This window comes from Parasteatoda tepidariorum, chromosome 10 (genome assembly GCF_982258835.1).
Source record: "Parasteatoda tepidariorum strain Cologne lab strain chromosome 10, Ptep-v5.0, whole genome shotgun sequence".
Lineage (NCBI taxonomy): Eukaryota > Metazoa > Arthropoda > Arachnida > Araneae > Theridiidae > Parasteatoda > Parasteatoda tepidariorum.
Window position 1 is genome coordinate 4,306,194 of NC_141764.1, and position 13,849 is coordinate 4,320,042.

The following is a 13,849-nucleotide window of genomic DNA, read 5'->3' on the forward strand; positions in this document are numbered from 1 at the left end:
TTCAAAGTTTATAAAGTCGATTGTTTTACTTTATCCGAAAATCAGTCCCCGAATTTCTAAGATTTTGAGTAAATTCGAATTTAAAGTTGCTTTCTAGCCCGTAAAAAAATAACTTAAATTAATAGTTAGGATATTTATCAAATTTTTTTTCAGTGTAAGTTGAATTGAAATGAAAGTATGGTTCCACAAGGTCCATCTTGCATATAATTATGCATAATACCCTTAAATTTCAACGAAAAGAACATGAGAAATGTGACCAAAAACGGGATGATAAATGATCTTTCATCTCATTTAATAGCTGGAGGTCTAATCATAAGTTTTCTGTTGTTAAAATCATTCAACGCTGCTCTTCATCTACCAACCCTTGCTTCTAGATATCTTTGCCACATTTTGAATGACTCTTATAATTTATTTAATGATATTTCTAGTATCCCACCCTTTTTCAAAGTTTGGAAATTTATCCGAATTTTATCTTTGGAACTCCAGGGTTCCCGATTAAATCCCTCATAGATGTTCATTAATGTCTTTCTTTTTTATTTATCTTCCTCTTCAGTTTACTTACTAAGGAAATCACTTCGTAAGTGATCAACTTTTAACTTTTATTTAACTTTTTCCTGTCATTTTCGTCTTTAGACACTGAGGAAGGATTTTGAAACTATAACTGAAAATCATATTTGTACTTTACTTTTGTTTTGTTGAGTTTTTTTTTTACTCTACATAAAATAATGTCCTCCTTTAGAATAAAAATTGATTTATTACTAAACATTAAAAAAAACTCAATGTAAAAACTCTGAGCATAAGACTTTTCTAGACCATAAAGATTTTTCATTTATGAAGAAATTCTATATGAGTAAATATTAGTGATACTTATTGTATCGAGTAGTTTTTATATTGATTTTATATCTAAAGGAAGTTTCGACAGGAAATTACAATGTACATTTATTATATTAGTTAGAAATATGATATTATTAATTTTTATACTTAGTCTGTCATATATTAAAATACAGAATGCATTGAACCTAATATAAAATAAAAGTCTAGATAAAGCACTGGCATCCACTCGCCAACATAAACTTCAAAAACTCGCAATCAACGCTATGATCTTAAGCAATTTTTTTTATTTAAGCTTGATGAAAACAAAGAACAATCTAAGCTTTTATGTTGGATACCGCTTGTCACAACAAAACTACATCCACAGCATCTGAGAAGTTTCCAGATTATATATATCCACTTTTTTCTCTTTAAAACTATAAAATTAACAACAAAATTTTACTTTATCAGCTCTGGGATATTGGTTATTATAATGTATATCAATTACTGTTTTTTTTCTTCCTGTTCCACTCAATTTGAAGAAAAGGAATATTAGAGTCAACTTATCATTCAATGCTGGGGCAATAATTCAGAAAAGAATTGAAATTAATGTAAAAAAGAACTATTGAATTTATTTATAAAGCTTGTTACAGGCTTGTTCTGATTTTTTCAACCAGAATAGTTTACTTTTTCTTTTTAGCCCTATGTAGCTATATTTAATACTGTATTATATATTTTGTTTTCATTTAATAAAAATATTTGTTTTATTTTATGTTGGTTGAAATTTATTGTGGAATCTAGAGTGACTTTACTAATGGCCAGTCAGTACGTTAAAAAGTTATAATGATTATTTTAAAGCAATGAATCTAGTCCTATGGTTTTGAAAACAATTGAAAGGAATGTAGGGCCACCGAGAAGAGATTCAAGACCAGGGCAATAACAGCCAAAGAGTTTGTTTCTCCTTTTTGAATCGTGTACAAAAAAAATCAAAGGTATGACTTAATATTAGATGATATGCATCTTAGTCAAAAAAAATATAAACAGTCTAATGCATATCATTTTCATGCTAGTATGTCCACTAGATTCCTATAGATTATTTGAACATATTTTCACTTAATTCCACTAAGATGGAGATCTGTAAGATTGGACTGCACCTTTTGCCCAGTCGGTCTCTATGGGATTGCAATACTGTCAATTCAGGTGATGGAAGATAAAGTCTTTGCCATACTAATATCATTGTGCATAATACACCCTAAGCACATTGTTAAAAATCTAAAAGTATTCTCTTTCTCTTAAAATGTTGATATATCGAATATTTCAGTTTTGTAACCTACTTTAGGGGTTAGTAAAAACATCGTAATTTCAGATTTCCCATAAAAATATCATTAAATTCAGTATTTTTCAAACTCAAATACTTATTTCATTAATTTTATTTTATTTCATAACCGACGCTGAACAGTCGATTCAATTCTGGGTTTAAGACAGCAAATGTTCTACTCCGTATCCATGTAATTTTAATTCCAATCCAGAAGAAAAGGGAGCTCCTGGATGAGTACCCCCAGAGGTATTAATTTGTCATGGGAACTCGGAGGACTTTCTGACCCTAACAGAAGAAACGGGCACCAGTTTAATACACGGTGGTAATATTCAGTGTCAAAATACTCATGCGTATCTATAATGTTTTTGTTTTTTTTTAGTTTTTATAGCATCATTTACGTCAAATAAAGTCATCTCCAAAGGTAACACTGACAAGAGTCTGCAATTTAAACTTAAACGTAATGAAGTGTCTTCTTTTTGTTTTAACTTACGAATTTCATTTAAACTGATTTCTAATCTTAATTGAATTTTTTAATCTAGCCAGTATTAGTAACTATCAACTACAATTCCTGGTTGGTGGATAACTAGTAATTTTGCCATATGGAGTCTTGGAATGGTAATAACTTTTTCCCATATAAAATATCACCTTGACCATCCCATTCTATCTCAGAGTTTAATCAATGATTCTTTGAAATCACTTCTGTCATCTTATAGATTGCTTGTTAGAGTAGCAAAGTTCTATCAAAAGAATGAAAAACCTTAAAAACAATTTAACTGATACTCTTTTCAAATTGCAAGGGAGACATGTAATGGATTTTAGAAAATCCAATTTCTCACAACAAATACACTTGCTCCTGATTTATCTGGAGCAAATTTCTCGTTTTTATTTCATACAGATGACTCAAAAGCTTACCTAAAAATGTTTCAGAATGGACAAATTCCGAATTTAACAACACATAGCTTAAAGGTTGCAGCATTAAATTATGTCAATGACAAAGTGGAACAAGAAGTGAAGAAATTAGAATTGACAAAATGCACTAAAATATGAATAAAAATTTTCCTCTAGTTGTCGAGCAAGATAGACCAAATCTGAGAAATCTCCAAACTTAGTCAAAATTCACTTTAGCTTTAATTGAGTTTAATTATGTATTATAAAATTTCAAATGAAAACTAATGCTGCTATAGCCTTTTTTCACATAACACAAAATTTCAATTTCATCATTTCAACAGATTATATATTATTTTATTTTGATTCATGATGTGCTTCTTTTTTGAATTTCCATATTTTTTGGACTGGTAAACCACATAATTATCATTTGAATTTTGTTCATAATATTTTTTTGACCTTTCCAGCAAAAATAACGAGGGAAAATTCCTTGAAAAAATGTAGAGTTAGCTGCACATTGACATACATGTGTAGCATGTTTCAAAAAATGCTTGCTCAGTTCTATAAATTTATAATTTTTACCAATACATCAGAATATACAATCATGTGCAGCCTCCTCAATGCTATATGACGATTATTAATAAACTGTATAGCATATTATTCGTAGATTTGAACTTTTAAAATAATTTATTCATCAAACTTTTAACGAAGCACATGGTTCAAAAATGTGGAATGCTAAAATAAAAAACCTTTCTCAAATATTATGCTTTAAGAAAAGTGAGGTGCTTGCTTATAAGATATTCCTTCTTTAAGTTAAATCTCTCCATGATATTTTGGTCCTATATTCCAAATAAGAATTTTTAATTTTTTTTATCGTATAGTAATTTAATAAAAAAAAATATCTTTATGTTTTGCCTTAATATCCATGTAAATTAACTTTGATAAATAACTACCATGAATATTAAAAACAATAATTCTATTCCTGAAGAATTTCGGTTACTTCAAATGTATTATGTATCTAAATTTATTTTATTTCTATGTTATTTTCTATGTATTTTTCATGTGGTACAATTTTGATACCTGCATCTTCATCACTGGTAAACCTTGGAACATTTTGCCATGCGCTTGATTTCTTGTAAGGGTAAATTAAAATATTTTTCGAATTAAAATTGATATCAGAAAAGAATTCCTTTAGCTTATTAGATAAAATTAGTTTAACTTTCAAAGCTATATTTTGGTGATAACTTTGCCCAACACCTCCCGTTAGGTGTTTTAAAATAGTAGAGAACTTAATGATTTTTATTTCTTTTTATCTAAAAAAATCCACCTTTTCTGGACAGCTTTTCGATATAATTTTAACTTTTTATATCTTAACCAAAATTTATTTTTTACTAAACGATAAGGAAACTAAGAAAAGTTAGCAACTTGTTCTAAATATTCTAAGTGAAACTAACTTTATAGCAGATTAAGTATGGCAGACTTTGATAGCTACCAAGCAACTGTTGAAATCTAAATGAATTTAATTATTATGTTTCGAAATGGAAAGGCATTTTAAAGCTAAAAAGATTATTTGGCAATCAAAAATGAAAACAGAGCTTGCAGAGTGAAATTTCATTGAAATAAACAAAGAAGCAAAGGCAGATGCCACATGGTAGTAAATTTTAGAGAAATCGGCAGGCATGGGTTCAAAAGTTTAATGGAATGCACGATAAGAAAAAACTTTTTTTAATATATTACAGGTGAAGTGAGTTGCTTTGCTTAATTACTGAAAATTTCAATGATATGAAATAAAATATTTAGCTAAAGAGGAAATGGAACTGATAAAGAAAGCTTGTCTTCAATACTGTTCCTGCTTTATGGAACATGATGCATAGAATTTATTCAAAGGCATTCTGAAATGCCTGATATAAAAAAGTGCTGTCTTACACATGAGTTAATGAAGTAGTTTATGCATGGCCTAAAGTGTGAGAAAAGCTTATAAAATGTTTCGAAGAGTTCTAGGATTTTTATTTTTTACAGGCTGACATTTTACGAGACTTCATTCGTTTTGCCATCCAAAAATTTGTAAGAGATTCATTTCTTCTTCGAAGGAAGTATTTAGAATCTTTGTTGAATTTCTAGTATCTCTTTGATAGCAAAATCCAGATCTGTTTTCTCTCTGTGATAAACTTCTGCCTAAGTAAACAATATTCTTTGTATTACTTTCAGTAGATATTTATAACCTAGTACAAAATGTTCTGAAAATATGCAATTAGTTGACAATCTACCTTGAGAACATTTGCATTTGATGAATAATCTTGACTCTATTTCAGAAACATGCGTTCGGTCCATCAAAATGTTGGTGCAAGTTTGTGACACTGAATAATTGTGACCTTGTATACATAATTTTACAGTGCTTAATAAATGTAACAAACTCAATCAAAATGACACAAGGGAAATTTAAGTTGCTTTTTGTTCAAAGTTACAGCCCACAGAGAACAGTACGATGCATGCAGTAAAAATGGAGGTATCTTTATGAAGGTATCTGTTCCATTTTGATTACTTGCCATTTTCTAGAACATATGTTTTTGTTGATCAGACAGCAGAAGATAAAAGGTTCCTTTTCATAGCGTATTTGAATGTAACAAAAATATTTGGTTTTAAATGAAACAGATGTTTTTCTTGAAAATGATTAAAGAAAAAAAAGCGAAAACACTATCTGCAATCGCAAATCTCTTAAGAAATTGGCAGTTTGAGAGTTGAAAATCTAACACCCCAAAACCATTACGTTTCTTATAATCCCATTATCTGTACTAGTATCAACAGCAGTATGTAAGAGTTGGGCCTTCGTTATCAACAATGTGATGATATATATATATATATATATATATATATATATATATATATATATATATATATATATATATATATATATATATATATATATATATATATATATATATATATATATATATATATATATATTAGTACAGCAGACATGATGGTATTATGCCTAAAGATCCGCCACTAGTTTATAAAAGCATAAAGAAAGATTTAAAAATAAATTTAACACAAAAATTTGGCTTGTCATGCAACAAAATATTTTAAAATCTGTTGTAATTCAAAGATGCATTACTTAAAAAGTTTTGTAAAAATTAACAATTTTTTAAGCTCTTTGCCTTGTTTTAAATAAATTTTAGAAAAGTCTAATTTTGAAACATATTTATTTTGTAGAAGGATGGTTCTATCTTCAAGTTTCAATTCATTAAAATTTTTAAAAATTATTCGTAATTCCTTTTAAATTTTATTTTTGATCTTCTATTTAGTGCATATGCACTTTACTTACACGTCACTTTGCATTGCGTTCACTTTACAAATTTTATAATCTGCGCTATATGCAGCTAAAAAAAATCATTAAATAATTACTTTCATTAATTCATATTGTAAAAAAAATGCTACAATGTTTCAAAAATATAGCAACCTTCATGAATGACTTATTAAAAAATCAATTTTTCTATAACGAGATATAATTTTTTGCAAATTTCTTGCTTAAATATGAAGCTAATTATTTCATAATTAGAAGTTACTTCCAAGAACATGGAGCAACTTTATAACGTTAAGTAAAATAGTGAACTATTTTCGTCCTTTTTTTTTTTTAATTTTCCCTATTTTGCTCCTGGTTTTTCAACTCCTCTCACATAATTCTTATCCCTATTACGAACAGCAATGAAACTAAATATTTCTTTTTTCCTTTATGTTTCTATCAGAAAAAATGTTACAATGCATTTACTAGCAATAAAATTCTATAAGCAATCGATAATACAGTTGGCTTAAGGACCTTAACTCTTCTATCAAAAAACTGATGACTAAAATGAAATGCAAATCACTTAACTTAGGTGCCTGCGATCTTTCTCAGGCTTTCGCTCAGGTAAGAATTGGTTAAATGAAGAGTTATGTTTCTCTCTCTAACAGATTTGTCTCACATAAAATGCTCTACAAACGATTATTAAACTATGACATTTTTATTATGAAATACCCCATAAAGGATAGCAGTTAAGGGATTTTATAAAATTTATTTTATAATTTCAACTATGTATGTTCGTCCAGTACTGTATGTATTGTTTGTCTCTCTCGGAACCCTTCAATAATCCGATCCTGTATATGTCAGAATCAGGTTGAATATTTCGTTTTCTGCAAGCGTGTACGTATGATACTTCAGAAATTGTAGAAATGCTTACATCTTCCCATTCCAGCACTTTATTCATTGTCTGTTGTTGTCATTCGATAGTTCTGAAGTGTGACATTACGAGGTATAACTGACTGTTTTGAGATCATTCATGTTCTTTAGGGCATTGTGTCCATCAAAAGTTTGTAATGGGCATTTAAAAATATTTGGAACTTCGTAATGTAATGGTCAGATTTTTTTTTCATAGTTTGTTTGTATTCAGGAGAATTTTTGGGTCCACATTGTATTCATGAGATCTTTAGAATTAGTCTGTGGATATTTTTTTTGCCATTGCGCAAAGTTTGTGACAGGCATCCGCCACAGGTTTGTGACAGGCATCCGCCACAGGTTTGTGACAGGCATCCGCCACAGGTTTGTGACAGGCACCCGCCCAGGTTTGTGACAGGCACCCGCCCAGGTTTGTGACAGGAAACCGCCACATCTAACTACCGACCATCATCCACCGACAGGCAACCGTCTTTTATTAACATTTACCATAATATCAATCATGTGCAGCTCTTCTCAAAACTATTTAAGCCGATGAAGTAACTTATCCATTGCCTATTATTTTTTAATTTGAAACAGTTATTTGACAGAACTATCAACGTAGCACACAAATGTTGAAACAGAAAACTTTTAAGAATTTCCCCTTTAAAGAAAGTTAAGGTGTATGTTTATAAGACAGTAACTTTTATTCAGGTTATTTTCCAACACATACATTGGTAAATAGTTATGCTACCCAATATATTGATGCTTTTGAGCCTTCTTTCCCAGACTGAGAAGAAAAATAGAACATTTCTATTTATAAATGACTGATTGTGAAAGCAGTTATCAGTTTGGTAGAATGCCGAGCAAAGTATGAAACGCGTTACAAGTCTTGTGATATTTGTACAATATTACAGTGATAATATTATGAAAAAGTATATATATCTTGTTATTTGAGTATAGTAATTTTTTATTAGCTTTGATTGATCGTATTCTGTTCTTACATTTATAAAACGTGTTACTTCAGTATATGTTTATGAGGCGATTCCTTTAATTCGAGCTAAAAAAAAAATGCAAAAATTACTTAAGGAGAGGTGCAAGATAGAGAAAGCGTGAATGGGCTGCACATTTCTACGTCAAACACTTTAAGATGTTTTTGGAGCAAGTAAGAGTCAGGATGTGTCTATTTCTACAATGAAATAAATTGGAAGCGAATAGTTCTACTCTTTAATTGAATGCTTATATGTTCCCGATATCCTTTCAAGATGACGAGTAAGAAACAATTACCATTATAATCAATATTGAGAGGTTAAGAGTTCACTTTGCCAAAACTATTATAACTATAATTTGATATTCAAATGAATTTAGTACAAGATAACAGGACTATTAAATTTCTTTAAGCTCCTCTACTGCCTGTACAGATACAGGTGAATCTACAGTAAATGCATATTTAGAAATGAAAGAAAATGCTTATTGATGGATCAAAGTATTGGAGTGGATGAAAATTTTTTTACGGAAGATACCATCGCCACCAGTCTATAGTTTTGCCCAAAAAAAGGCCATATATGTATATATCGTCCACTTATATGTTTAACAGCAAACAATTAAAAGCGGCTAAAAGGGTAACCAAATGCCATTAATGGAAGTAAATATTCCACCCTCTATTATATACTTAAATCCAATAATAATTCTAAAAAAATAATTATTTATTATGTGCTAAACCAATTTTTTCCTTTTTCTATGTTTAGTACTAGCAGTTTTATGAAAGAAACATATGGCGCATCTGGATTAAAAATGCACAACAAACATTTGGATCTAGTGTAACTTTCAGATGTAATTTTCAAGCCTATGAAAGTGTTACTTCAATGCTTCTTATACGGAAGCTTTTGATAATATGGCTGATTAATAATAATAATAATTAAAATTAAAAAAAATTTATCACCCCCCTTAGTTTAGCATTATCTTATTTTTATAAATATAATAATCCGTAATACAAGAAGTGAATTGCAGTGATAAAAAAGGAAGCTATTTAATAGTGCATATAGGATACATTACTTAAAAGACAAATGAGCTTTAATGGCAGATTTCTAATCAAGATGAGATTAAAGGACTTATGAAAGAAAGTTATTATTGCATGCTGAAATATTTTTCGTTTTATATTTTTCCGGAATTTAAATGCATCTTCATATGATAATGAAGCGTTTATATATTAGCGATATTTGTTTATATGCAGAGGTGGTAAGTTAGATAGTCATTGTTTTCTACCTCACCCTCCCTGAAGGTATTTTTTAAGTACTAAGGAAGTGATAACTGAATTATAATTATATGTAAAATAATATTCTTTGCCCGAACTTTTCCCGAATATCAACACATCATGATATGAAAATCGATTATTTATATAATTGTACGATTTGTTTATAGGTGGTCCAATATATTGTCTGATTCATAATCAAGGATATGGTTAGTTTCTTGCGTAAGAGCCAAATCAGGATGCATTGCACCGAGCACTTAGTCAATATATAAGCATGTTTTAAAGTAAAGGGAAGTATCCTTTATCTTTAAGAATGTCAATAAGGTTTCGATGCGAAGTTGTACCGAGTAAAGAAAATAAGGAAAAAGAAATCATTATTAAACAAACGACTTTTCTTAATTTTTAAATTAGAACACAGTGTTAAGATGTGTTTTATTCTTTTGTATCCCCGATTTCCCCGTTTTTCCTTTGCCTCTTCACGTTGTATGTAATCATGATTCGTGATTATCATGATACCATGGCATCGTGTGACGTAGAGTGGAAGAGGGAGGGTTGCAAGCAGTAATGTCTGACTAACAAAGAAAAATATATCAGACAGCTTTTAACAAAAAATATTCTGATGATTTTCCTTGTATCCTAAGTTCAAGGAAAGGAGATACGTTTGCATTCTGCTATGCGTGTCAAACAGATTTTTCTATTGCAAATGATATTGTTGTCCACATCAATCGTGAAAAGCATCTAACTGCTTCTAGATTTCTCAAAGCAAATCGAAAAATAATTTTTCAAGAAAAATAAAAGAAACGATGATTTTTCTGTTATTCGTGCCGAATCATTTTTTACTGCTTTTATCATAGAGCATAACCTCCCAACTGTGCTTCAGATCATGCTGGGCATTTATTTAGAAAAATGCTAATGTTCCCCTATAGCAACATCGCTAAAAATTATGGATGTGCGCGAACCAAAACAACAGCAATGATCAATGAAATGGCAAAATTGGAGAGGAAATATATCTTGGATACCATTAGGCAAAATGTTTTATCACTTTCTATAGATGGCAGTTTTTTAAATAATGCTACATCAGCAACATCTGCAGTTTTAAAACAGTAGCAGTTTAAAAAAAAATAAGAAGAAATACATTTATAAAGTATTGTATTCATTATTGACATATTTTGTTAATTTTGAACCTCTTCCTAAATTTTAAAAAATCAAGATGTGTTTTAATATAATTCTATAGAACCTTATATTTTATAGTAAGAACACATATCTTTATTAGTCAGAGTCAGAATCTTATTGTGATCTATTTTATGTAATGTAAATAATATATTTTGAAATAAACTTCTTGTAAGAAATGTGAATCAGGTTTAATTTTCAATATTGCGCTATGTCGTGATACAGAAAGAGTCTCCTGCTTTTATTTTGTAAGGTTAGCAGGTCTGCAGAGGGAAGGAGACCTGTTATCGATTTTGTCAATCTGGGCAAAATTTAAAAACCTGTACATCACCAGAACAATGTACAAATTATCTCGAACATTATTCTGCTAATGCCCGACAAACGAAAAATGGAAACAGGAGAAACAAATTCTAAACATTAAAGCGACCCAAAATATTTTCTATATAGAAGCCAAGAATAAATTTTCTACATTTACAACCACGGCCAAATGCAGCAACTCTGATATTGTGCATCATTAGGCTTTTAAAGTTACAGAGCGGCAATTTTGGTTAGAAAAGTTTTCCTAATCAAAATTCAACAATACTGCTAATATAAAAAAGGCCCAATTTGATTCTATAAATAAAATCCTGTCTATTGTGTCATGGAACTTTTTAAAATCTCTTTAATCGATAAAACTTGACCACTTTTAAGTACATAAGCTAGTCTGGTCTCTATTACTCGTGAGTACTATGTAAACTGAAAGGAAAGTTCCGTTCAGCTCTCATTCTGTCAATTATTATACAGAATATATTATTTCTGTGTATTACATGGTGATGTTAGTTTACAGTGCTTAATAGTGGTTTTTAGTTCAGTTAGGCTGATAAAATAATTTGCATTCAATCACATAGCTGTAACGGACAATTCAGAGATAGTTTTCAGTTCTGCACTTGCAATTGGTTATTATATTCTCAACAGAGGACGTGTAATAATTTCCAGATATTGTGCAATGTTTCGTACAGATTTCCCTTGAAGGAGTAATGTTGAAATTTATATAAACGCGTTGAAACAATTTTTTCATTTACATTATCGTCAAATTTTTTTTCCAGAGACAGCACATGCTTCTTCACAGAAAATTAAACTTAATCTAAATAAAACAATAATCACTGGGGGACCTCGGGATTGTGACACCCGTGTTTACTTAAAAGTAAACCCCCTGAGGAATTATTTTGGTCATAATCTATTTCCAAGTATAAGACCATGAATCCTGTTGGTAAGGTTATATGCCTGAACCAAGTATACAACTAGTAGAAATACCAAATATTTTGCGATTCAAAAAATAGCATTACGAATTGTTAAAAATATAAATAATTCATTTATCCGTATCAAACATTTTAATTCCCAGAAAATGGGACAGACAAGATTCAGGACGAAAAAGGAAAATAAAGAAAAACAGCGACAAAATATTTTTTTTGGGGGGGAGGGGGGAGGGGGAATCAGCAATGTCAGAATAACTTCTATCTCTCCAAGAACAGCTTTTTTAAATCCCAGGTAATGCTGGCATTGTTTTCATTCGATTTTTTAAAGAAAAATGACACACAAAAAAAGGAAAGAAGAAAAAGATTGCTAAGTCGTTTTTCAGAATGGAAAATGTGTTGCGAAACTTTGTATGCCTGCAGTAACTATTAAAATCTTCAGAATATTATCAATAAAATTTCTGTGAAGGCAATGATGCTTACTGAAACATTATTTTCTTTTTACTTAAAGGTGCATAAAAGTTTTCAATAAGCTTTAAAACACCAAAATTTTAAAACATTTCTAATTTTAACTCGCATATGAATTCATATAAACAAAACCTAAATAATCTTATGGGAAAAAAATTCTCGTGAAATCAGTATTGAATTAGTTAATCAGTATTGAATAGTTAATTCATAATGAAATGAACTTTTTTTTTATTTCCTATGAGCTGCACAATCAGTCTTCCCGATGAGCAGACCTAGTGCGTTCTCCAGAAGTGGTGTCCACTCTTTCAGAACCACCACAATGGGTGGGATACCATTGGTCATGTTAATTTTGCCACACTAGAGGCAGCACCAAGAATGAAATGAACTTTTAAAGCTATTAGTATTATATGCAAGTGAAACTGAATACAATTTTACAGAACAGCTATTGTTCTCGTAATTGTTAATCATTTCAAACTAAATCTTGGTATATTTTTAATGTTTTTATGAACTTGACCATAAATTCTTTTTTTAAATAAAATGTTATGTAAAATAAAATTTTTAAATAAATTGACTTTTAAACAAAGTATGCATCCATAGTATGAGCACTGCTGTAAAAAATTATTCATCTGTATAACTCATTTAATATTATAATTTAATTGTAACGAATTTTTGAGCATAATAGCCTAATTTAAAAGTGAAAATGTTCTATCTGACCCAGTGTGTTCCAAACTGTGGGGCGCGAGACTGTTGCAGGGGGGGGGGGGGCACGCAGCTGATTCCAAAATATCATTTTCGAATACAAACCAAAAAAGTCGAATAGGTGTCAAAAAAAATTAATCAGAAAAACGGTTATACGTAATCCACAATCCTCGCCGCGAATTTCTCGGGTATAAATGCTAAAAAATCCATCCATACTCTTGCTGGAACGAAAACATCTTGCTTTCCCGTTTGGAGCCGAGCGCGAGGAAACACTAGACAAGCACTCGGATCATCCCGGGTATTCTCGGGGTTACTCCCGCCAAACTTCAGTAAACAGAAGCAGGCAGCAGGCCCCGACAAGGCTTATGAGCCAAGGCCGTCGTTAATTCGACGACGTTAGCGCTCATTACATCTGGTGTGGAACTATCATCAATTGCGCGCGGCTACACCTGGATGCGTGCGCCCAGACGGCATTTCGTTAAGAAACGTTGGTTAAACTCGACCGTTTCCACGCAGATTGTCTACAAACTCGCTTTGGTACACTTCTAAATTAATATCGAGGTAAATTACAAAGCTGTTATAAAGTATTTTTATTTGATTTAAAATAATAACCCTTTTAGATGGATAAATACGTAACTGGGTTGAAAAGAAAATTGAATGAAGCAGAAGCAGACGGCAAAAGAAGAGGTAACGAAAATAGCGGAACATCTTCGCAAAATAGCAAAACTAAATGTAGAAAATATGATCCAATGTACTTATCATTTGGATTTACATGTAAAGTCATTAATGGCCGAGAACGACCAATGTGTTTGCTGTGTCTGAATACT